General features: G+C 32.5%; 1 protein-coding gene and 1 non-coding gene across 2 annotated transcripts in view; both read right to left on the bottom strand.

Moving 5' to 3' along the window:
* LOC149426965 (ATP-binding cassette sub-family G member 8) overlaps nt 1–26,001 on the bottom strand; it is a 96,324-nt gene that overhangs the window by 41,749 nt on the left and 28,574 nt on the right. The window lies entirely within an intron of this gene.
* On the bottom strand, nt 3,639–3,711 carry TRNAA-GGC (transfer RNA alanine (anticodon GGC)). Its single transcript has one exon. It is a non-coding gene; the product is annotated as a tRNA-Ala (tRNA).

Genomic DNA, 26,001 nt, shown 5'->3' with positions numbered 1-26,001 from the left:
TACATCTCACCGTAAAAAGCTCAGCGTTCTACGGGTTAAACACATGTTCGTAGTACTCAGTACACGCACTTCTACATACATATTATGAATACATCACACAGATGATTAATGTTAATTCTTGGAATAATGAGGCTCCATAAATCACGAGGGTCCCCGGAGCAGATCACGACCTCATCAACGTCTTGGAAGAAAGGAGAGCAAAGATCATATCACCAATAATAATTATATTATTCTTGTGTACATGCAATGAAACGAGATCGTGATTTGGTGCTTTGGATAATGCTTACGAAATACACATGACTTCATAATATGAATAGAACTATTTATCGAGTCTCGGTGGTTCAGAGAAAGTGCGAATTAATCTTACGAATACATCTTATTATACTGTTAATACAAATTAGACAATACGCGTTGCTGGTTTTTATTAAAATTACCAAAAATATACTACACCAGCTGAAGTGAAACCGGCGTTGCTTGTGGTTATGAAAGGTTTGGAATAAAGTTTTGAGGTTGTGAATACTAGTGTACCTGAAAACTGAGTGCAGTTTTATGGTGGAAATAATATTATTAAGAGTTAAAAAGTTTATTTTTTCACTTGATTCAATTCAATTCAATTTGTTTATTAATTTCAAAAACATTACAAAATTGTTAATTTCAAGCGTTTTTAAAATATTTTTATAATAAGAATTCTTATATTAATATTAACAGTGTGTATATCAACTATACCAGTGATAATAGAGCTTGCCTTTTAAAGGAAGCTTCATTGATGCAAAACACGTCGATATCCGAATTGATTCTGTTCAACAGCAAGATTGCTCTCCCCACAGGTGTCTATGTTGTCGGTGACGTAGATAACCATCGGGAACATAGAAATGAATGCTCTCCATGATGACCGAGTTTTCAAACCATCCACGAATCAGTCTAAAGAAATGTGTAGCAATGCGCACATCTCTCCTGACCCGTAGATAGTTCATTCCGAGCATACCCAGAAGAAAGTCAGTGGGATAGAGCCACGGGTATTGATCATACCATGTGTTCCTCGGATGTTCTCGACTACTATTACCTACCTACCACTCACTTCCACACGTCATACATTCTCCTTTCACCCCTTTTTTCATTGATCACATACGTCTCATTTTACCATTCATGCGTATTTGATTCACTTGATCGTGCCACGTTTTCCTCAAGTGTCCTCGACTTCTTCTACCATGCTCTCCCGAGTCATAAATTCTCCTTACAACCTTTTCTTCGTTCATCACATACGCCTCATTTTATCATGCATAACTATTTGATTCGCTTGATCGTGCCTTGTCTTTCTCGGACGCCTCCGAAATTTTCTACCGTTTATTTACACGTCATAATTCATCTTATGATTTAAACACACTTCCCAAATAAACAAACAGATTACCGATGGTTTGAAAAGATTCTTAATAAATGAGCAATACTCATTTTTATCCCTAAGAAAAAAATCAATGTTATTAAAAGTAAATATATCGACGGAGCAAGTTTCATTCCCCGCACGACGCAATCTCTGTGATCAAGAATTGTACATAAAATTAGTGCGAGAAGCAAATACATAAAATGGAGCATGGAGTCTCTTGTTGTATTTATTAGGTATGTGATAATTAATAAATTAAAATAATATGTAGTTTTCATTAAATTTGTATTGTGTTTTTTTACTGATAACATAACAGGACACAAATAAAATATTATTCTTGTCAACAACGACATTCGGTAATATTCATCGAAATAAAATCCCGAAGAACCAATAGACAATGGCAATACAATAGCAATGTAGCGATGTGGCAATGGTAAATAAAGGTGTCTGGCTCGAGGTACAGGAGCTCGGTGCAGTTCATTGCTCCTGCCAGCGGAAGGATGTGGGACTACCTGGAGGCAGTGGTGGACTCAATAGTCACTATAGTGATTATAAAAATAATTAAAACGACTTATCAAACCAGGTAGAAGAAAGAGATAAACGTGTTAGAAATATTAGAGAAAAATAACACAAAGATGATCTCAATTCATAATTCATTGAGGAATTATAAATGAACTCAATTCCCATCGATATCCGATAAATTTAGGCGCATTATAATTAGTGGCATTTTTTTATATAATAAATAATTTAAAATAATGAAATAATTGTTAAAATATTTGCACGCTAAGTTTTAAACTCATTATGTACCAGGGCCTCGATTCAGGACGAAGTCATTCCACTCGAACAACGAGTGGTACGACCCACTCGCAGTTCGAGTGGAACGACTTTTGACGTTTGGCGTATGTAAGTATGTACATTCGACGAGACTCAGGAATAAGATTGTCGAGCAATGTATGTACTTTTGACGGCGATTGCGAGCGGCCTGGATTGGAGAATCGATACCCTGCATCAAAATAAGAACGTATATAAAGCGAGTTGTGTATTACTCGACCGTTTTTAAAATCGCTGATAATTTTCCACGTCTCTGGTCAGTGGTCCTCACGCCGCGCGGAGGAAGGAAGAGGGAAGAGGGATGGAGGATGGAGGTAGGTTCTGCAGGAGGCACATTTGTATGCAGATACACACACAGCGAAAAGGAGGTAAAAGGTTCCGATACACGAGGTGACTCATAGTCATTCCAAGAATAAAGGTACACACCTACCTACCGGAGGAAGTGGTATCTGGGACGGGAATGGATTATGGCTTATTGCATATTGGATAGTATTGAATAGTGGTAACTATATGTGACTGACTAGTAAGAAATAGAATAAAAAATTCGTTGCATGAATCTAGCTTTACAATATTCGGCTGTTGCTCTTCATAGTGTGTGGAGAAATGTCAATTGTAGCCATCGAGAGATTAAGTAGGGCTCCGTTACAAGCATTCAAAAAGAAGAAGAAGATTAGTGAAGATGGTTTGAAAGGGAGATAGAATGTAAATACGAATAATAAATGGAGCGCGCTACTATTAAAAAAACAATTGGCGTATTTTCGCGAAAATCTTTGTTTTATATAACAACATGACTTATTTAAAATAGGAGAGCAAAATCTATCGACATCTGAGTTAAGTAACATTTAAAGACACACTGTGAATTTGTTCATGTTTGACACAACATAACTGGATGTTTGTATGTAATTTTCGAAACATTCTTTGTGATTTTTTTCTATTGATGGAATTTCAAGTAGTTTTTGCTTTTTCAACTTGGCCCTAAACATAATATAATATGGGTCCTAAACATAAATCCAATTGTGGTTGACACAAAAATGCGATATTAACAGAGATGTGCTTTATTTCAAATAAATCCATTTCAAATGGAAATGCAAAATGCAAAATGGGTATTTTACATTTTGCATTTTAAATGCTTTTCTAAAAACCATTTTGCATTTTGCATTTTAAATGCTTTTCTCAATGCATTTTCCATTTTAAATGCTTTTTTTGCAACATTCTTCCTACTATCTCCACTCAACTTTTTTTCATAAGCCCCAAATATCAGTCGGTCCTCAACCTCGCTATGAGAGATAATTTCCATTTGTCAAGTTGCTCCCTGGTAGGAGCCCTAGCAATTGATTGATACCATTACAAAAAATACTTATTTTTATAAGCAATAATTATTAGCCTGAAACACTCATCCACATTGAAAAATCTCCTGATAAAAGATACATGACGCCAACGGGACTTGAACCCATGTCCTTTCGATTGCCGGTCGACAGCTCTGACCACTGAGCTATGGCGGCTTATCTCTTATCCGCGAAATAATTCAATATATACTAGTGTTTCATTCAACAATTACTGCTTATTACATTTTTTCACCTGAAAACAACCAACTTTATTTTATATGAGAAAGGCATTGTAAGTGCTAACTCTCTCACTAGATGGCGTCGAGACAAATTGTCTACATTTTTTGGTGAAGATACTTGAACTTGTCAAATATTTATTATTATTTTTTTGGTAAACTAATGTTTAAGACAAGATTTTTTATGCATAGCACAAAGGGTAACAATTATTTTTATAAGCAATAATTATTAGCCTGAAACACTCATCCACATTGAAAAATCTCCTGATAAAACGGGTTCACGGTAACACGGGTAACGGGTTAACGAGTAACACGGGTTCAAGTCCCGTTGGCGTCATGTATCTTTTATCAGGAGATTTTTCAATGTGGATGAGTGTTTCAGGCTAATAATTATTGCTTATTAAAATAATTGTTACCCTTTGTGCTATGCATAAAAAATCTTGTCTTAAACATTAGTTTACCAAAAAAATAATAACAAAAATTACTGATTCAAATACTTAATATGGGGCCATGACGCTGTAATATTTAATGTTAAATAGCAGTTTCTATGTTTTTACGTTGGCAATATTAGTCCCGCGCAAATTTATGTGGCTTAATAATCTGTAATCGTGGTGTTTTAATTTTTTGACCTGAGAAACCATTTTGCATTTTCAATGCATTTTGAAAATAGGTATTTTGCATTTTGCATTTGAAATGCTTTTCTAAAACCCATTTTGCATTTTGCATTTTTAAATGGAAAAGTTTTGACCCATTTCCATTTTGCATTTCAAATGGTTTTGGGTACCCATTTTGCACATCTCTGGATATTAATTACTACAAGATATTATATTAAAAAGAAAATAGAAATGGTATCGAAAACGCACTTCAATTTTTTTTTATATAAGTTTTAATTTCACGAATTTGTACGACTTTTGTTTGCTGAATTCATCAAAAAATCTAAAAATTCAGCATTAAGGCGATACACATTTGAAATCGGGCAGCTTACAATAACACTCCTTATGTACAGGGTTTTCCAATAAGAGGTGTTATTTTGAATAGCGCACTATTTCGGTGGATGTTACTTTTGAAGCTATCATTTTTTGACATTTGACACGTAGAAACTACGTCATTAATAAAAATGGAACGATACACGCTTCAACAATGCATTAAAGTTATTAAAATTCACTTGAGTGAATCAAATGCAAATCATCTTGAGTGATGAGGCCCATTTCCACCTCGGTGGCTTCGTCAACAAGCAAAATTGTCGCATCTGGGGCTCGGAAAACCCAAGAGTTATTGTTGAAAAGCCTCTCTATCCTCAACATGTGACTGTTTGGTGCGGTTTATGGTCCGGCGGAGTCATTGGACCTTGCTTTTTGAAAATAAGGCTGGAACAACAGTTAGCAGGTCCGGCGGAGTCATTGGACCTTACTTTTTTGAAAATGAGACTGGAGCAACTGTTAGCAGTTACGGTGAATGCATTGCGCTATCTAGAGGTGATTAATGATTTTTTATGGCTGGAATTGGATGATATTAATCTAAACATCGTTTACTTTCAACTAGACGACGTTACGTGCCACACAAGCAACGAAACCATTGATCTTTTACGATTGAATATCAAAATAACACCTATTATTGGAAAACCCTGTAGATGGCGATAAGGTTTAAATTTCCGCATAACATCAGTCGCCGTTTTTTTAAATTTATGCTAGAAAAAAAAATTGCCAAAAATTGTGTTCTATTTTATTTAGAGAGGTTCAGTCACAAGTTTTTAAATGTTTTACGATCTTTTTCTCATATTTAGAACTTAATTTGCCACATTATACAGTAAAATAGTTTGCTAAGTAGGAGATTTTGAACTTTAAATCAGTTTTTATAGGCCTGATACCTACTTAATTTTTTTCATGGTTTATACAAAAACGTATCAAAAAAGTGCTCGATTGTTTAAAAAATCAAGATGTGTTCCATTGGCAGTATTTAATTAAAGCATTTTTAAGCGATCAAATTTTCAAACTAAAAACACATGATTTTGCATTACTACGTAGTGCTTCGCCTCAAACCGTCAATTTTATTCTGTACTGTGAATAAAACCACGCTAGGTAAGAAAATAAGAAATATTTTATAAATAAGTGCTGATATTGAAACATATATTTAACAGTCGTCCCATTAATCATATTGATTGGTAATATGTAATTATTTAAATGTTTATGTTAAGTATCGATAAGAAACCTAGTATTAAACATTTTATGTGACTACCGATTATAATTCATTAAATGGAAATAATTAAAATACTTAAACAACTCTCTACCAATGAATTTCAACAGCTATTAGTCTTAAAAAGGCATGGCCAATTTTTTTGTTTTCTGAGCAGAGAAGGAATTTACACTAAAGCTGCCTCGAGCAACGCAGTCTAATTAATTTAGAATATTTTGTTGTTTATTGACGAAATGTGCATAATTATAATAATACAATATATTTTTAAGGGTCATGATTACTTGTTCCAGAAAATTAAAAAAATATATTCTTTTTGGATTTATTTAAAACAAGCTTTTAAGTAAATTTCCGCATTGATTGAAGTGATTATTTATTTTAAATATCTGATTTTTGGTTTTCACTTTTGTTTTCGGTAATGAATAAATGAGAAACTTGGAAAGCGGAAATTAACCCACTTTCCGACATCCGATTGAGCTGAAACTCGGCAGATAGATTCGTTGTTAATGACAATGCATTATATCACATTTTAGTGTCAATCACGTACACATATGCGGACATACAAGCATTTCTCTGAAATCGTAAAAAATTACACCAGTTAATATAATAATAAATGCAGTCGTCTCCGGTCCATAAGGAGGAAAGTGTAATAATGATTGGAGCATTTGTGTAGTCTTCAGTTAAACCAAAACATTTTTTTTTTAGTTTTGAAGGACATTTTTAAAGTTCCCAGCAGTTAAGATTCAGCTTAGGGAGAAAGGTTCAATACTATAAAACATCTATTTTATTAATATTTTTACGGGTTGTTTTTTTAATCTATATTTTTCAATTCACATATTGTGCAAAACTCCCCAGAGATTATTTTAATATTAAAAAGGTGGAAATTAATACAATTTCATAGGGAGAATATAAAATAGATCGCGTGCCACTTTAAAATAGTCTGATGGCTAAATGAAAACAGCCCGCGGGCCAAAAGTTGCGTATGACGGGTTTAACCGATTGATACGTGAACAGTTAAAATAAATCTAAACGGGTTTACTATCCTAACTGTACATTGATGTAAAGTATATAATTTAGAACACATCATTAACCCCGATAGATAGGCACGGACGCCACTTGGACTCGAGTAATCGAGTGATTTTGAAAATGAAATTGCCGTGTTTATTCGTTATTGGTAAGTAAGTACGGTAAGTGTAAGCACTTAATAAAAACTTTTCTTTTTAGAATCAATGGTTAACGCCAACCACAATCGACGATTCATTGACTTTTCCAGTTCCCAATTCTCACCTGATAGGAGGGAAACCTAAACACACTAAAAATTATTTTTATTAAAGGTAAAATTATGTTTTTTCTCGAAAGATTTTGTCAATTTATATTTGTGTTTCATGCTTTTAATTATTGCTTAATAAACTATAAATCATTGAAAACAGAGCTATGAGGTGTAAACGAAGGAAAGGCAAATACGCAAATATGCAAAAATTAATTGAATGAGAGAATAGCTAAATTGAATTCAAATAAAAAAAGAAAATGCTGTGCAATGTGTAAATTGAAAAGATGCTAAAAATGCTTGAGAATGAAGTTTTTTTTAAAAATAAAAATATACGTAATGACGAAATCAGAAATATAATAAGATTGCGGCTTATGAAAAAACAGAGTCACAGAACTTCTTGTTTATAGGACTAAAAATATGCGATGAGATGCCTGAAAGACTGAAGAAAAATATTTTAATGAACAATGAAATGTAACCATGTACATACTGGTTTATATAAAAAAATATTTAAAAATATATATATGCCCCGAATATGCCGCTGTGAATACCATGATTTAAAGTCTAAAAGACAATTTTTCTCAACGCGCCAAGACTTAAATACCTGTAGGTATTACAGTAATAAAGTACCAAACCATTTCGACGTAGAGGATGATATACACTTATAACTTTACACAATATTATACATTTTCTTCCATTATTCTGGCGCTTGACATGTGACTTGACTCGAGTGTTAATTCACGTCACGTCATTTCTACAATCCATATGCGAATCACATCTCCTTTTCATCCATTCACTACACGTGTCCATTGTCCTTTTATAAGTCTTTATTTTTATCTCAATACAACACTAAAGTCTCAATTGCTCCCAACCGTCTGGGGCCAGTGAGACGAAGAGGAAGTACCTGGCTATTCAGATCTGGTCACCAAACATGGCTAAAGCCATTTCGACCAATGGTGATCTTTCAAACTCTTTATTTTATTAAAAATAATGTTGATATCATATGTACATGGTTTGACTATACAACACCTTAGAGATCTAATTTTTAGATTATGAAAATGATAATATGTGATTTAGAAAAGTTTAAAACCAATCATCCTTAAGGTTTAGCTATAAGTTTTTACTATGAATGGGTTTAGGTTATGAAAACCAAAAATATGCTATGGATATATTAAAGCTTTTTATCGTTTCGCCCGATCAAAATTAAAATAAAATTGATAATTACGTTATGAAAATTCTAAGCATAAACTACCAAATAATTTTCCTTTTCGTGTGTCAACTATGAACTCATATAACTTTTAAAAAATACTCACTTGACCGATGGACGTGTTGCTTTAAATGAGAATTTGTTAACCGTATTGAAAGAATCTCTACCTTCTTCAGTAAAATAATCCAGCATTTATTTTATTTATAAATAATTATAGACGTATTACAAAGTAAAATATGATGAAACTTAGGTGCCCTCGTCGCATTTGTTAAGCTCCATAATAATATTTATATTTATTGCTTTAGGCGCGAGGTGAACTCATGACCCTTGCATCCCAATGTCAGCGCACCACCTCAAGAGCACGGATGCAATCAAGCAAAACCCAAAGAAAGCGCTGTTTCTCCATCCGGTAAGTACTACTATAATATTTTCATACCATAATTAATCTTCTTACGAGATAATCTGAAAGTTAATTCCTAGCGTTCTATAATGATGGATAATTTTAGAAATTACATTTTGGAACTATCTAATGCATTTTAACAAGAGTTGTTGGCGATGATTTTTGACCTCGTCGAAACAACAGATGCAGAGTGACGGATGCTGTTTTGAAGATGGGCAACGTTTTAAATTGGTGGCGCAACGATTGCGATTCTTATGCAGCATAACCAGAGGATATTGTAATATTTATTGGTTATTTTAATCATCGATTTACGGGAATCCAAAACCTTTTCGAAGAATTCTAAGTTCTTACATTTAAAGATTTATTTTTGATAAATTCAAATACTCAAATCATAACAGGTTTTTTTAGATTTTCATTTATATATTTCTATGTTTTTTGTACTCTATGTAAAGAAAGAGTAACAAAAATTACATATTTTAAAAATTTTTGTTTAACTTTTTATTGAGGCCACTTTTTATCCCTTTTTTGTAAATTAATTAAGGAGTTGGTAGTAGGTAATTAAAAAAAAAATTAGGAGTGCAAAGGGTTAAATAATATTGCTTTCAGAAGGTGAAACAGCTGTCACACGTATAAATAATAATTTCTTTATTAACGCCCTATCGGGCTTCTACATAGTAAGTTGACAGTATATGTATGTTAGTGTAACATGTACATGGATAAAATAGCTAAATATAATTTACTCATAAGGTAATTAGAAAATAATATGGTAAAGTAAATCAAAGTATTAAGACAAGACCTTTTTTTAAAGCTAATAAATAATACTGGTTAATAACTAGCAAATAGGTCTGAAATTAGTTGCCTTTTGAAACTCACAAAGTTATTAACACCAAATATATCAACAAGTTTACAGTATTTGTTTGCAAGGTGATGTGATAACTTGTAAATAAACTTTTTTAAATTAAATAACGATATTATTTTATTTGGTTTTGCGCCCAGCCGGGCTTTTACAAGGATTTTAAGAACATCCTAGTGAGTATCGAAAATTATATATAAAAAATTAAAGTATGATATAACAGTAAACTGATTATGAAACAATATTAGTAAAACATGTAATAGAAACACAAAATAATATATAAACTAGAACAATACTACACATAAAATAAATCACTAAAACTACATTACTACCACTACTATAATTTGTAGAATTCAACAAAATAATAATAATAATAAGTGTTTTATTATATTTTTTTTGTGTAACAAATAGACATAATGATATCCTCACTGGGATCTCCCGTGCTGAGGATTTCATTTACATATTATGTATAATTTAATTATAAGAAAATTAATATTACATCAAAGTTACAAATAAATTTAATTATGAACAAATATAATTTTCTTTTTAATAATTTTAAAATAAGTAAGATGTTTTTTGATATATATATATATATGAAGTGTTTTTTGGTATAGTTATATATATGAAATTTTTTTTGGTATAGTTCAGTTGATTCTGTTTTAGTCTGTGTTTGATTTCAGTTAATTTTCTATTTCAGATCTTCCTATGTTAAGTATCCAGCTTTTTATTTCAGATTTAAATATTAAAGTGTTGAGGTTTTTGAGTGTGAGTGGTATTTTGTTGTAGAGTTTAATACTATGATATAAGAAGCTTTTTTGCCCAAAAGTTGTATTAGTAATTATTTGTTGGATAAGTTTTTGACCGTGAGATCTAGTGTTTCTATTGTACGTGTTTGTTGTTATTTCTTGTGTTTTGTACTTATGAATGTAAATGAGTATAGTTTTAGAATATAGTTGTTTAATTGACATGATGTTAAGATTGGTGAAGATTTCGTTAATGCTAGTTCTTACAGGAACTTTCAGTATAATTTTCATTATGGCTTTTTGAGATTTAATAAGTGGATTTAGTATGTTTTTATTTGCACTGCCCCATCCGATAATACCGTATTCTAACAGTGATTGGCAGAGAGCCATGTAGAAGTCTTTTTTAATGAGCACATTCCTGATAGTTTTGAAAAAATAACTTAGTTTTTTAATTTTATTATCTAAATAGCTAATGTGATTGGTATAGATTACGCCTAGTTCTATAAATGGAGTCAATAAATCTATACAATTTAAAAAAAGGTCAAACTGTTGAAGAAAATCGAGGCAAGCCATCGTCTTCGTAACATTTTCTTTTGGATAAGCGATCTTCATTAATTAAATCAATTAAAACATTATTATAGTAATTAGAATAAAATAACTTTGTTTTTAAACCACCACGCGTTTAAAAAAAAGTTATTTTATTATAATAATTATGTATACCCACAATTATAGTATAGTACATATAACCTCCGTGAGTTCGTTTATAATATTAACGCTCAATGTCATCTTCAGCTTACGTGCCGTCCTGGAATACCAAGATCAAATGAAAACGCACAATAATTTTTCTGATAACGTCTCGATTTGATTAACGCGCTGAGGCAACGTTGGCCTTAATCTAACAATAGGCAGTTACTTGCAATAATTACACATCACCCGCAACTCTACAAACGATCATTTAAAACCTTTATCATATATTTTTCCAACGCTTACGGAACTTTTCTCATAAAAGCAGGCAACTTAGAAATATTACTTAATCTTGACCGTGACTCCCGACCTCCCATTTTGCAGAACAATATAAAATATTATAATGTATTTCTTAGTATATATTATTGAGAAGAACTGGTTTGAAGTTTGCACTGAGCACCTGTCGAGTCAGCTGAATTAGGTTCACTGAAAATGCACCCGTTATCGCGATGTGTTTGTTCAAGCACTAAAAGTAATATTACAGTAAGTTGAACTTATTCTATTTAAAGCATTCATTAAGGTTTTTTTAGCAAATTGCGGTAAAATACATATTTGGTACCGGCACCTTTTGTGGAAAAATATAGACAAACATAAAAATAACAGCAAAACGTAGATATATGGAAAAAATGAGTTTTTCTAATTTATTAAGAATCTCTTCAAAATATTTGTAATCCGGATAAAGCCGAGATTGTAGGAATTACGAATGAATTAATAGGTTTCCTGATAAACTTTTAGTAAATTACGAATATATATTATCACGATTATCATGACGTAAACACGTGTTCCGACGTCGTGATAGTGAATTCTTAATTTACTAAAAGTTTATGCAGTGCATTTGCCTTAAAAACACGTATTTCGACATCGTGATAAAATATCCGTGATTTACTAAAATTTTATCAGGAAACCTTTTAATTCATTTGTATTTCCTGCAACCCCCCTTTAAACTGGATTACCAATAATTTGATGAGATTTTTAATAAATTAGAAATACTAATTTTTCTCCGCGTATGTTTATCCTTATCTTGTGAAAGCGCTATTTTTTCATATTCCTGTTTTGACCATAAGAAACCGCTAAACAATTGGCACATTGTTCTTAAACATTTTTTGTAGAAAACTACAAATATTATTTTAGCTGTTTTCTCCAACCATAACGAAATGTGTGTCATCCGATATTGTTTTAGGAGCATCCGTAATAAAGTAAATTCTACAAAAAATATTAATGTAATAAAATTGGTAAAACAATTGAAAATTGCAAAAGTAGAGATAAACCTTATCCATATCCTGTTATTCAGACAATGGAAATTGTTTGCTGCTTCCTTTTTTGGGTAATGCTCTTGATTAAAAAAAAATAGATTTAACTGGCGGAAATCTTATCTAATACTTAAGATTTAAGGATAGAAAGAAGTTAATAAGTTGTGCAAATTGAAAAATTATTGATAAGTTATAATTATGTTTTTCCGAGACACTATCTAGGTTACAAACCAATTCTTTATAACTTTGTAATCATTCAAAAAGATAGATGCCAAAAATATGAGAAAAAATAACTGAAAGCTATTGTTAATTCTGAATTTGAAATATGAGATGGACAAAAATGACGTACAATAATTTGGTCCCAGTGGTCGAGTGGTTAAAGACGCTGTCTCTTTAAGACAAGAGATTCAGGGTGCGATTCCCAACTTACTGATTTAAAATATTGATATTTATTAAGAATCTATTCAAATTATTTGTACTCCGTTTATAAACGGGACTGAAGGCCTTTAACGAATGAATTGACAAGTTTCCTAATAAACTACCAGTAAAACAAGATATGGCGATGTCGAAAGAAGTGTTTATAAAAATTCTAATGTTTTTGTATTTCCTCATTGTTTATTATCAGTCAAACAAAGGTGCATTCCGATATATTATGAATGTACAAAAAGTTTATTAGGAAAAGGAATGCTATTCCGTTTTTAACAGGACTTTTAATAAATTATCAATAGGTACTTATTTTTCTCCGTGCAGTTGTGTTTCATCTTTCGTTTATATTTACTAGTATTATCTTCTTCTTCAATGATATTTTAATGACTAGTAAATTTTAGTTATTTGCTATGGACGACCCAAAAATCTCATTTTCATTTCACGTTCTCACAAAATCTATCGAAATTTTAACGCAGATAAAATATTTAAATTTACTGTAAAGTTGATCTGGTATTCAAATGAGCGTTTTTCGAGTAGAAGCAGTCACGATTAGTCTTCGAGTATGGCAAGGAATGTGTTTGTGAAATATTGACTCTTTCAGCTATTTGAGTTATACAGCCTAAACGTTAAACAGTTGCGACAGCAAAACACACTTGATAGGAATGCTTGCTGGGGAATTCATAATGTGTAAATGACAAACTCTTAAACAGATACATTCCTACTTGGTCATGTATTTTGATCGATTTTGGGACAATGACAATTGAAACGTGTGTAAACACTAAACATGCCTACTAATAGCTGAAATTATGAGCGTACGTGATGAAAAGTGGTGACGCAACGATTCTTCCATAACAAATTACGGTTACTGAGAAAATTAAAAATTCCTAATATTAGATATCTACTGTGTGTTTATTAAGGCTACGTACTAAGTAGTAATGCAAAATTATGTGTTTTTGGTTTGAAAATTTGGTCGCCTAGAAATGTTTCAGATGCTTTAAATAAATACCGCGAGTATAATACATCTTAGCCTTTGAAATAATCGTGTATTTTTTACGTAAGTCTTTTTATAAGCCCAAAAATTTTATAAGGCCTATGAAAACTGTTTAAAGTTGAAAATTTCCTAATACGAACCCATTTTCGGTTATGGTTTTATTGTATAATGTGGAAAATTAAGTTATTTATAAAATAATCGGAAAACATTTAAATATTTGAACACTTACAAAATAAAATAAAAGGCACTTTTTGGCCATGTTTTTTTCTTGTCTTAATCAAAACAGCTGGATGGTGTTAAGCGGGAATTTAAGCCTTATCGCCATCTACGTAAGGAGTGTTATTTATGGCGGCTCGATTCAAAATATTACACGACGTAGTGCATCGCCTTAATAGATAAACTATGATACTATAGTTCCTGCCTACAATGAATATTTCCCAAAAGCTCGACACAAATATCTCAATTTAAGACGGGTTGTTAACATAATTTTAACTTTTTTTATTTTTTATTTATTATTGAATTTTTTTTATACATACGTGGATAGTTACATAAAATATTGAAAACTGTATAAAAAATATTGTAATAAATGTACGTAATTAAAAAAAAATCCCACGAAGGCGAAGCCTAAGTAATGTATTTTTATCTTATTTCCATGGTTTAAGTGGAGATACAATATCAAATATAAATTTAAGTTATTTTAAAAGAGTTACTGTACAGATGCAATACAAGAAACTATTCATCATATTTCAGAGTTAATATTCAAGTTCTATGAAAGTCCTAATCAAGTTCTGATATTATCCAAGTACTGTGAGAAAACTAACTAATCTTACTTAATCTCTTCAAATCATTCGGAATCCAGTTAAAATGGGATTGCAGGACATTAACGAATGAATTGATAGGTGTCCTAATATACTATTAATAAAATACCAATTTTTTGTCACGATGTCGTAACACATGTTCACAAAAATCCTAATATTTCGCATTTCGTTATTATTGAGATAAATGCAGGTGCATAAATACGTGTTCCGATATTATTACGAATTTACCAAAAGTTTATCAGGAAGCGACCTGCAGTCCCGTTTTAACCGAATTGCCAATAATTTGAAGAGATTTTGAATAAATCAGCGAAACTCGTTTTTCTCCTTACATGACGAAATAATAACATAACGTGAATAGAACTTTCAAAGATCTTGAATATTAACTTTGAACTTTGACGAATTCTTCAAATTCTCTGAAACAACCCATCCTAAGAGATAGTAGATAGTTTAATGTATAAATTAAGTTATAAAGCGATCTTAAAGTTATTTTTCTCACGAAAACAGCGTTATAGAAATGATCCAAACGTTATTATAAAATATTGCCTAAACACGCTAAACAATTACATGCGTCGGGACTAGTCGGGACGCTGAATCTTGTCGCCATCGCGCCAGGGACACACAAGGGACACCATTAAGGTGACATTCTTTAATGTTGGCTAACATTTTCGGAAACAACCTTTTTTAAGGTTTCGATTATTTTTTATAATGTGTCATATATTCAGTTCCGTGTTCTAGTTCAAAATGAAAATTCATATGCGTAAATGTGATGATAAATGTCATTGATCTTCATGATATATTTTTTGTGTGAAACTACACAAGTTTTATTTTTCACTGCTCTCAAGCTCCTGAAGCCAGTGAGACTATGACATCCCTAACTGGGTTATATTGTGAGGCTGAAGGTAGTGGGGAGGTGAAGGAGATGGAGAAGAGGAAGATGGGGATGTAACAAGGATGGCTATTCAGATCTGGTCACCAAACACGGCCAAAGCCATTTCAAGCAACGTTTTAATTTTTAACCGTGGTCTTACACCAGGGCTATAATGAGAGTATCTTACATTCTGGAAGGGGCCGCAAATATACTATATGTTATTTTAAATGAGTAATTTGTGATAAAACACAAATATATGAAATAAAAATTACTTGCGCACGCAGGAATTCGAAACCGCGACAGCCTTACCCCTCGACCACGGAGGTCGTCAATAATATTTGTGCATCAAATTCATCATACTGGCTAAGACCCCGGCGTTGCCCGGGCGTTACGCAGAGTTTTTCGAAATCAGATGACCACAGTGAACTTCCTCTTATGTTGAAGGTCAAGTGTATGGAATAAAACTATAGATTTGTATAAAATTCAAATAAATCAACAGCCCACAAGTCACAGATAATCTTCTTTAAAAAATAGTACCTATTAGTCTTTTGAAAATATTTTCTTCTATTTCCATTTTTAACTGCCAATTTTGGCACCGTTCAAAAATAAATCACCCGGTTGGCCAAACCCTGCTATCGGTTTTGAAAGAACTATCAGTAATTATTTGTTTCTTACTATGTATAATCATGAGGAGCGTACAACAGAAATGGTACTTTTTTTATTATTACACGAAACTTGATCCGAAATCTTTACGCCACCCACAAGAATCTCAGGTATGTCGTATCGTGTTATGTGATGCTTGACTAAATGGTTGGTGATAAACCTTTTATTGCAAAATCGTTAAGATTCAGGCAGTGGCGATAACCTTAAAGATTCATAAAACCTGCGCTCACGTTGCTCGGGATCGCAATCGTTGCATCACTAATGGAGAGACAAAACAGCCATCGTTGCATAAACAATCATTGAACAAGGCGAAACAGCGAGTAGGTGTGTAAACACAGCTTGGTAAGCCCATTTTACATACATAACTGGTAGGTAGTAGTTACTTGGGCCAACCAGCCGCGTAATATTAAAACGATGAGCAAAGTTATCGCTATCATAAACCAGACGTGGTTTATGCTAGAAGTCTTACGCCACAGTTTTACGAAATTCGCTGAATTATTCAGGAGTGCCAGGAGAATACGCTTATCAGACAATATTTGATTCAGAATCACTGAAATAATAATAAATGTGTTATACTAGCTAAAGTCCCCGGTGTTATGAAGAGTTTTTTCACTAATTTTCTTCTTATTTTGAACGTCAAATGTGCACAATTCTGTTTTAAGGGGTGGGGACAGGGGATGGGGATATTTTTTCGAAATCTAATGTAGGCAGTGAACTTCCTCTAGTTTTGAAGGTCAACTGTGCAAAATTTAATCATTCTCGAAATAAAACCGTAAATTTGTATAGACGACAATGCCACGTCGCCACACACACTCTTCTTTATATATCTGGGGGTTCTGGGGTTAAAGCGTATGTCAGATTTTGTTCATTTTAGTTAGGTATCGGAGAGTACTCTAAATTATCCCTTATTTGCAAGAACGTATGTCAGCCGCTCTACATGGATGCCTTTCTAAAAGTGTATGTCAAAAAATCTTTCGATATTATGTGCGCAGGTACAGACACTCTTCTTAATATAATATTATGTAGATAGATATATTCGTAATGCATTTTTTAAATTGAAAATTAAATTTCCTTTAAAACAGCTATAATTACCCTAAGTTTGAATCTTATAAAAACGACAACATCTAAATTTCAACGTAGTCAACCATTTTTTATGTCTCTGCGAATCATTCCGTTAATTAGATTATCCGGTATTTAGGAATCAATTATATCGCAGCAAAATACTCTTTTTACCAATATAAAAAGTTGTTACCTATTATAGCGCATAAAAAGTCAGTATAGATTCAAAACCCAACCGCATAATACGTAATGCGGAAGATGACAACTTATTTTAGACATCTCGCCGCTTCCGCCTCGAGGAGAATTTAAAAGCAGACGGTTTTCCAAGAACTAGATTTTCGAAAGAATTACATTCTCAGCGACAACCTTTTACAAAAATGTTTTTTTTTTAAATATTATTGAAGAAGAAGCTAATTCTAATAAATCTAAAAGAAACATAAGGAAATAAAAAATATAACGGTAACAACTAGGAATCGAACGCAGGTTCTCTTGTCTCACTGGAACAGCGTCTTAATCACTCGAACATTGGGAACTAGTTATTAAACTATATTTGTCGATCTCATATTTCAAATTCAGAATTAACAATATCATCTTGCAACTATTTTTTTTAAATGAAACAGCGACAAAGAACTATAATAGGAAATCAATGATTGATGAAAAATGTATGCGTTGAAATTAGAATAAAACACGTCATGTATTGTCATTTGTCATGATATCTTTTACATACGTAGGTACATTACTTTATGTAACATTGAAGTCATGCCTTGCTGAAAGCGTGCTGTGTTAATTCCAGTTATGCAATGCGGTGCAACAGGTAGAACAATATAACATTACATTGTTATTCGTATGGCGATGAGGGGACTCCAAAGTCACTGAGAGGAATTGGGCCGGCAGCCTTGGGGCCCGAAGGGGACATTGGCGAGTGCAAAGTAATTATTTGAAAAATTTATTAGTTTCGCGTACTTGATGTACCGGTTTTAGCGGTGATTCGTGATCAATAGTAATTAGTCATCAATAATAATTACAAATACCGACAGAACGAATTTTTATTATTTATTTTATTGTTATTGTGTTTAATTCGTAAAACTCATTTTTTTATTTAATGTATTTAAATTTAATAATGTTAATAAGTCAGGATAATTTGTTCGCTTTTGGTCTCGTAGAAATCTTTGTCCCCTTAATGTCATGGTGAGAAAAATGATTCGATTGGTGTAAGATAAAGAAAACACCACGCTTTATATTCAAATTTAGAAGTTAACCACGGAATACAAAACCAAAGGTTCCGACAGTAATTTAAAAAGTAAATTTGAAATTTGAAAATTATTTTTCAATGAAGCTACTAAAAAATTTTTTTCGTTGATAGTAATGTTAGTTAGAAAAAACATTTTCATTCAATATTTTGAATAATAAAACATGAAAGCTTATTTTGTCACCTTTCTAAAATAGTTTTAATTTTAAGGTACGTTGTAAAATATTCCAATTTTTAACTGTATGTGCCTCACATAATTTCTTTTTTAATTACCTAAATCGGTCATACAAATAAACATAGAGTAGGGGACCACAGTTTAAGGGTGCAAGTTTGCAAACCGAAACGCGAACCGTACCACGAATTACGGGAAAGGAACGAATCAACCGCAAGCGGCGTTTCGCGCCATTTGCGGTTGCTTCGTTTCTTTCCCGTAAGTTGAGGTTAATTTGGCAGTTCGGCTCGCGGATGTTAACGTAGCATAATGAACTTAACGCCGATACAGCTGGGACAATAATAAAAACGAAAATACTTACAGAACTTAACACAACTTAAAATAAAATAATTATTAAATAATAAATAATAAAAAAAAACAACAAGTTGCGTTGACTAAAATTTATAAACCGAAAAATACCGTTCGAGAGTGTTTGAGGCTTCAGGAAACAGATTTCTGTTTTGCAGCTTAGATTTGAATACAAGGAACTTAGAAATTAGCGACTGTTATAAATTTAAACTACTGCCAACATGTAGATAAACTGTGTTTAACTAATAAATAAGATTGAAGTTATTTTTTTAATGATAAACTAATGTTTATAAGACAAGGTTTGTATGCATAAACATTAGTATATCATTAAAAAATAATAATGTTTGGCAAGTCTAAATATTTCACCAACAAATGCAGATATAATATATCTCGTCGCCATCTAGTGGGAAATTCAGCACTAATAAAGCCTTTCCTATAAAAATAAATTTGGTTGTTTACAGGTGAAAAAATATAATAAGCAGTAATTGTCAATTGAAGTACTTGTACATATTGAATTACTCGACGGTTTGGGAATAACCCGAAGTAGCTCAGTGGTCCAGAGCACCTGACTGAAGATCAGAAGGTGCGGGTTCGATTCCCGTCGGTCGGCGGCATTTATTTTTACTCAAGATATTTTCATTTTGTATGTATATGTCAGGCGAGTCAATGCTTATAATAATTTGTTTTGATTGAAGTTATTTAATGATTAGAAATATTTTTCCATTCAAAAAATGGTCCTCGGCTAGGAATATTGTATAATATCATCCATCTTCCATCGTAGATCTGCGCATTATTAATTAATCGTAGCTTCCGTTTAATTACAGAAGAAAAGTGAAAATATCAGATTGCTTGTCATTTTGAAATATTCACTCTCATCTGAATAACTTTCTCGGCGTACGAACCTGCAGCAAGTCGTTACTGTGACTGAAGTGTGATAAATTGAACACGAGCTTAATCGAACTTAAAGTCATGAAAATTACCAACCACTTTCTCACTTGCAATCTACATAAAATTATCTCCTTTATTACTTTGCTTTGATATGTGCATTTTTAATCTTAATATTATTGATCAATAGTCTGAGGTGAAATTATGCAAATTAAAGAACAGTGAAAGCCTCTGTAATTAACCAAAAGAAGAAAAGGAAAAACATTGAACAAAGACCAAAATATATTATATGTGTACGTAGGTACTCGAAGTATTTACTCAAAAACGAAGGCTCAAATCAAAAAAATGTTACTCCACAGAATGGATTCCAAATGTGATGTGGACCAGTTTTCCACTTCTACTACTAGTTTCCGGATACCGAATATATCATATATGAGTAGGTAAATAAATTTTTTGCGTATTTCCACTTCGTATGTTAATGTTATTTTTGGGCATATCTAAAGTGCAAGGTTGCCTACGTAATTAAACCCATAGCTGGTTTTTCTGGTTGATGGACCAAATAGCACCTACGCATTAAAAAAAATATGTATAATATTTTATGTACATAAAATGTACAAGACGAAGTATTCGTAGATGCGTAGAATGAGCAGTTAGCTCCTTGGCTCTGAATTCAAAATTCATCTATTCAAAACTCGCCACGGCGCGCTTTTGGGAAATACTTATTCAATTCACAAGTTTTTCTTCAAATATTGAATTGATATACTTTAGCACCTCCTTCAAGATTGGAGAAATACTAAGAGCTATCAATAAGCCCGGTGAAATACCATCATTCAATATTGTTGAAGCGTTGTTTGAAATGGCTTTTGCTGGGCTTAAAGACTAGAACTGAATAGCTGTATATTTCCCATCCCCCTTTATTCCCTTTCTCTCAAATTTTTTCAACCTTAAATTACCTCCTTAAATTAATATTTTTCATTTATATTCTTTTAATTAATAATAATCGTCAGGATAATTAAAATGAACGAATTTAAAAATAGATAAGTATAGACAAATAAGTACATATAGACAAAAATATTAAGATTAAAGGTGGTTAATTAGTTATTAATATAAAAATAAATTATATAAAATAAATGGAATTATCATAAAATAAGTAAACATTTGTTATATTATTTATGTATAAATCGAAAATTATTATAATTTAAAGTGAAAGAAACAAAGAGTAACTAAGATGTATAAATAGCAAAAAAAAAACTTTGAAAAAAACCTTTGATTTCTTTAATTTCGATTTTACTTCTCATTTCCTTTAAGATATTAAAATTAGATTTAATTTCTGCAGCCAACTCGGAGGTGAGGTGGTTTAAACAAAAAATAATAATGTAAATATGTGGAAGTGTGGAAGATACTCTCAATATCGCTCTGGTTCAAGACCACCATTCCGAATTGAAACTTTGCTTGAAATAGCCGTGTTTTGTGAGTAAATCTGAATAGCCAGGTAATTCTCCACCTTCCTCTTCCCCATATCATTCCTTTCCCTACTACATACAGACTCACAACAGACCCCAATTGGGGATGCCTTAGTCTCACTGGCTCTAGACGGGTAGGAGCCGTTGGGACTCTTGTGAAGCTTCACATATTTTTTTTATTTATTTTGTTTTTGCTTTATAAAAAATAAAATAAAATAAAAATTCGCCATGGTTTCATATTTCAATGACTTGGGCACAAAATGCTTGTGCGGCATTTATCTAATATTGAGTCAGAAGTCTGTGGACCTTTACAGAAATGAATCAAGTCAATAAGATGACGGAGTGCGATCCGAATGAACATCCGGGCAATCTGGGTGATACCGCTCTTGTCCGATATGATTCAAGCCAATTCCGCCGGATTATGTATGAGCTGCCGTTGACCTTTGCGATTGCGTAAATCCCCGAGGCATTCCGGCCAGAGCTGAGAACTGAGAACTGAGAGGCTGCCCGGACTCTCAACAGCTTGCTCTGGGACCAGGCGTGCTGTATTGGTATCATCTATTGTACGGTTGGTACAGCCATGAGTCACACGGAGCGTGAAGGCAAGATTCCTCATCCATTACCAAATATTGGCTAATTCTTGCAACACGAGTAGGTGCCCGCTACCCAGTGCCCAATGCCCATCTCCTGTCATGCTAACCGGCTTTTCTGAATGATGCTAGCACCAATCAATTAACGCGTGTGTTTAAAAATAAGCAATGCACACTTACGTATTCTTATCGGACAGGCATTACGATGTTTTAATAATGTGTAATTAATTCTCAGTACAGTAATGGGATATGTGGATACGGTGACCGGATAACTCATCAAAATGACAATTCAACACACCTATAAAAAGTGTTATAAAGTTATCAAAAATGATGAAACAAAAACTTGGTTAAATATTTAACTATTTAACCTAGTTTTTGTTACATCACTTTTAATGACATTAGACCACCTTTTAAAGGTGTGTTGAATTGTCATATTATCATGGAATCGAGAGGGGGAAGGAGATAGGAATGAATGTAGGGAAGAATCTGGCTATTGATCTGGTCAGTAATACGGCTAAAGCCATTTCAAGCAAAGTTTCAATTCTGAATGCTGGTCTTTCAATAGGGCGAAACCGGGAGTATCTTCCATTCTGAAAATTGCCGCATATATTCAAGATATATTATTTTCAATGAATTAAAAACACAAATTAATAAAACAAAATTTACCTGGGGACGCCAGAATTTTAACCCGCGACTTTAATCACGGAGGTCTTCAGATGGATTCCATTCGTGCACGTTCCACCGGTTCATCATTAATTATAATTACTAAATTTACCTTCTGTGTAAGAAACAGATTCGTTACCTACTAATTTATTTTACTTAAACTTTAATGTCCAAAACAAGATTTTAAAAAGCAACTAACTTATTTACCAGCTATTGAAAAGCTTATAGAGTAGGTACTTTTGATGTTTTTTTTCCATGGCTGTTTGATTTACGTTTATGTCTACACAACGGGGATTTTTTTAAATCGTAATCACTCTTCTATAATAATTGCACAACTCTTCACATTCACACATCTCATCCTACGGAGGCATCTGGTTTGCGGGGAGCGACCTTGTTTCACAGATCGGCTATATTGTGATAAATGATTACATGCCTAACTAAGATCTACGAGCATTGATTTTTTTAAGTAACGTTATTTCGACATAGAAATAATTAACGGTTCATATATGAACATAAGAAATATTTTAATTCTATCATTACGACAGCTTTATATTGACGCGATAAAACAAAAGGTACAAGCGAGGCCATGAGTCAAAATAGTTTTACCCGCCCATCATTATAAAATTATCAACGCCCAATGACTTATTGAAAAGTGTTGTAATATAGATGACAAACCACAAATATGTCTAGTACATAAATGTTCGATCATCTTTATTGCAAAATACAATTCAATATTAGGATGCTGTACGTAATATGGGGCTTTTAGTTGGAATAATATAAAAATTGTATCTCTTTTTGAACGATTTCGTTAACATGTGATTCTTTGACACTGCAAGAGACGTTGTAGTGAGGCTCAAACCACTTTCGTAGATTCCTTTGCCAAGAGTCCACACGTTTACCGCGTGTCTTTCCTGGTGTTGAAGTTCTAACAGTCTGACTTATAAAGATTCCCTAATCCGCCGCTGCAGCGTAGGTATAGTTATACGAGGAAGAGGGCCGTATTCTTCTGGGGTTGAAATCTCCACTAACAATAAAACTCATGAAAGGTTTTTTTAGACTGGCACCACTTTGTTCCAAACCTTAAAAACACGGTCATTTTCTCATTTTGCGTTTTGTTGCTAACTTCACCTTTCGTCAGATTACATCTGTAATGTCATTAACCCGGTCTGTTTCGAATTGAATCTAAATCCGGTCCATTCGATTATGTGCTGCATAGTGTTTTCTGATAGTGATGAAAATGGTTATTACTGCATTTAACATTTTCATTGCGCGACCGATCGTGATATTTGTCAAATCAACCAGATTGAACAAAGTCCGCAATCTCCATCCTACTACGATCGTAATATGTTGTATTCCTGGGGGTTTAAAAGTGACGGCCAGTGCGTGATTATGAGTAACGTTTTATACTAACCCGTTATTATCCCCCCGTATCATTTACTATGAGTAAGAAGGTATTAGTGTTTAAAAGTATAGGTACTTGTACTTCAGTTTGTTTATCCTCCGTCCTATACATAAGGACATGGATGGGAAGAAATTAAAATACCTATCTCTAAATCTGAAGTGCTCAGAAGTGCCGAATTTTCCAACTCTTGATTTCGTTTGACAATTTCGTGAGTAGATTCATACTGGCGAATAATTAATTAAAACATTATATTTGTTCTCGAAAAAATGAATGTATTCATTCGTATGTGGGCAGGTACGAGTATTTTAGCTTTCAGCAAGTATGACTAACAAAATGGTGGGGAATATTTTCTTATCGGCTGGTAAACAATGACTTGGCTGACCGGGGAATTTTAAAACAGGTTTTGAAGGACCTAATTTGTTCAAATTTATTTAGCACTGCGGAATTTTTACGCCTAAGGGAGAGTGTAATTTTTTGGTGACGTAGTGAAGATTTAAAATTTACTAAATGTAATTAATTAATACCTCCCTATTTATATTATACAAAATCGAAGATAACATACAAAAGAAGCATAAAAAAAGAAAATGGAAAAAAGACAAAGAAAAAAAACTAAAATTTAGTTTAAAATCGTAAAAGTAATTAGTTATTCAAATTGTAACTTTACAACATAAACGGAAACTGGGAAGTACGTATTTACATATATGGTAGAAATTGTTTATATTTATTTGTTGAGTAATTGTCAAGAAAAAAAGAGAAAGAGAGAGAGAGAGACAGACACAGACAGAAAAAAAAATCAATAAAATTATAAATTATTGAAGTTTCATATAAAATCATTTTGAGCATAAATAGCATTTATTTTTTAGGAAAACGTTAGAAACAGAGCTGAAATTTTGTTAAATAATATTAGTATCTCATAGTTATTTATGGAAGCATTGCATAATGCAATAGTAAAAATGCACATTGAATAGAAGAAAAAAAACACATTTTTCAATGAAGAGGCCTTCACACTTCACATCCAGCGTCCACCAAATGACTCATGTAAAAGATAAGCTTGCTAAAATAATAGAATAATAAATTATAATTTACCATCAAGCCATGGACGCGAACATACGTACAATACCAGATGACGTCACAGCCGCTGGTCCATCACCTCGGATCTCAAGGTAAGGACTTCATTCATAAACTACAATCGGTGATTTATGTTATATTATACTTTGAATTTAATACGTAGGATAGCGGAACACCAGTTCACAGTTGATGTTGGCTTCAAGAGAACGGGTGATTTTTTCGACTTGTTTTTCGAAGTGGAACGAGCTACCGGCATCTTTTTTCCACCTTCATATAATACGGGCCTCTTCGAGACCCAAATTAATAAATCCCTTCCTTTTCTAATTAGTTTAATTTGATCCTGGCGCATAGACCACTAAATTTATAACCATGTTTAGACCAAACCAAAAAATGTTATTCACTGTTTAATAAAGTTTCCAAAAGACGTCTCCGGGAAAACAATAAATACGAAGTTAATGTAGTAATTTTTTTTAATTATTATTGTAGTTAGTTTTTCTAATTAAAAGATTATCGGTGATACAAATTGAATTTTATAATTCCGAGAATTACTCGTATTCCTGACTACACGTAATTTTTTCCCCCAATAATGTCCAGTTCACACAAATTCACTGAAAATTTGTTATTTTCTTGGCCTACAACCACTCTGGTAGACTAAATTTCTACTTATATTTACTAAAATTACAATCACATTTATCCAATTTCTGCAGCTGACCTTTCTTCCTTATACGCGGTGTAATTTATAAGTAATATTATATTCCAATCTCTTTGACAATATCTGCCAAAGCAAAAAGATATTTCAATATACAAATGTTGGTATAATGAATATCGAATTCTATAATGAGTATTCCAAGTATCAAGTTAGTATAATGAGTATTCCAATATAAGTATTTTCTTTCGGGCAGTTAATTTATT

Source organism: Hesperophylax consimilis, chromosome 1 (assembly GCF_061612785.1).
Source record: "Hesperophylax consimilis isolate HC1 chromosome 1, BYU_Hcon_1.0, whole genome shotgun sequence".
Taxonomy (NCBI): domain Eukaryota; kingdom Metazoa; phylum Arthropoda; class Insecta; order Trichoptera; family Limnephilidae; genus Hesperophylax; species Hesperophylax consimilis.
The sequence above is the reverse complement of the archived record's forward strand: the minus strand, read 5'-3'. Positions and strand labels throughout refer to the sequence as shown.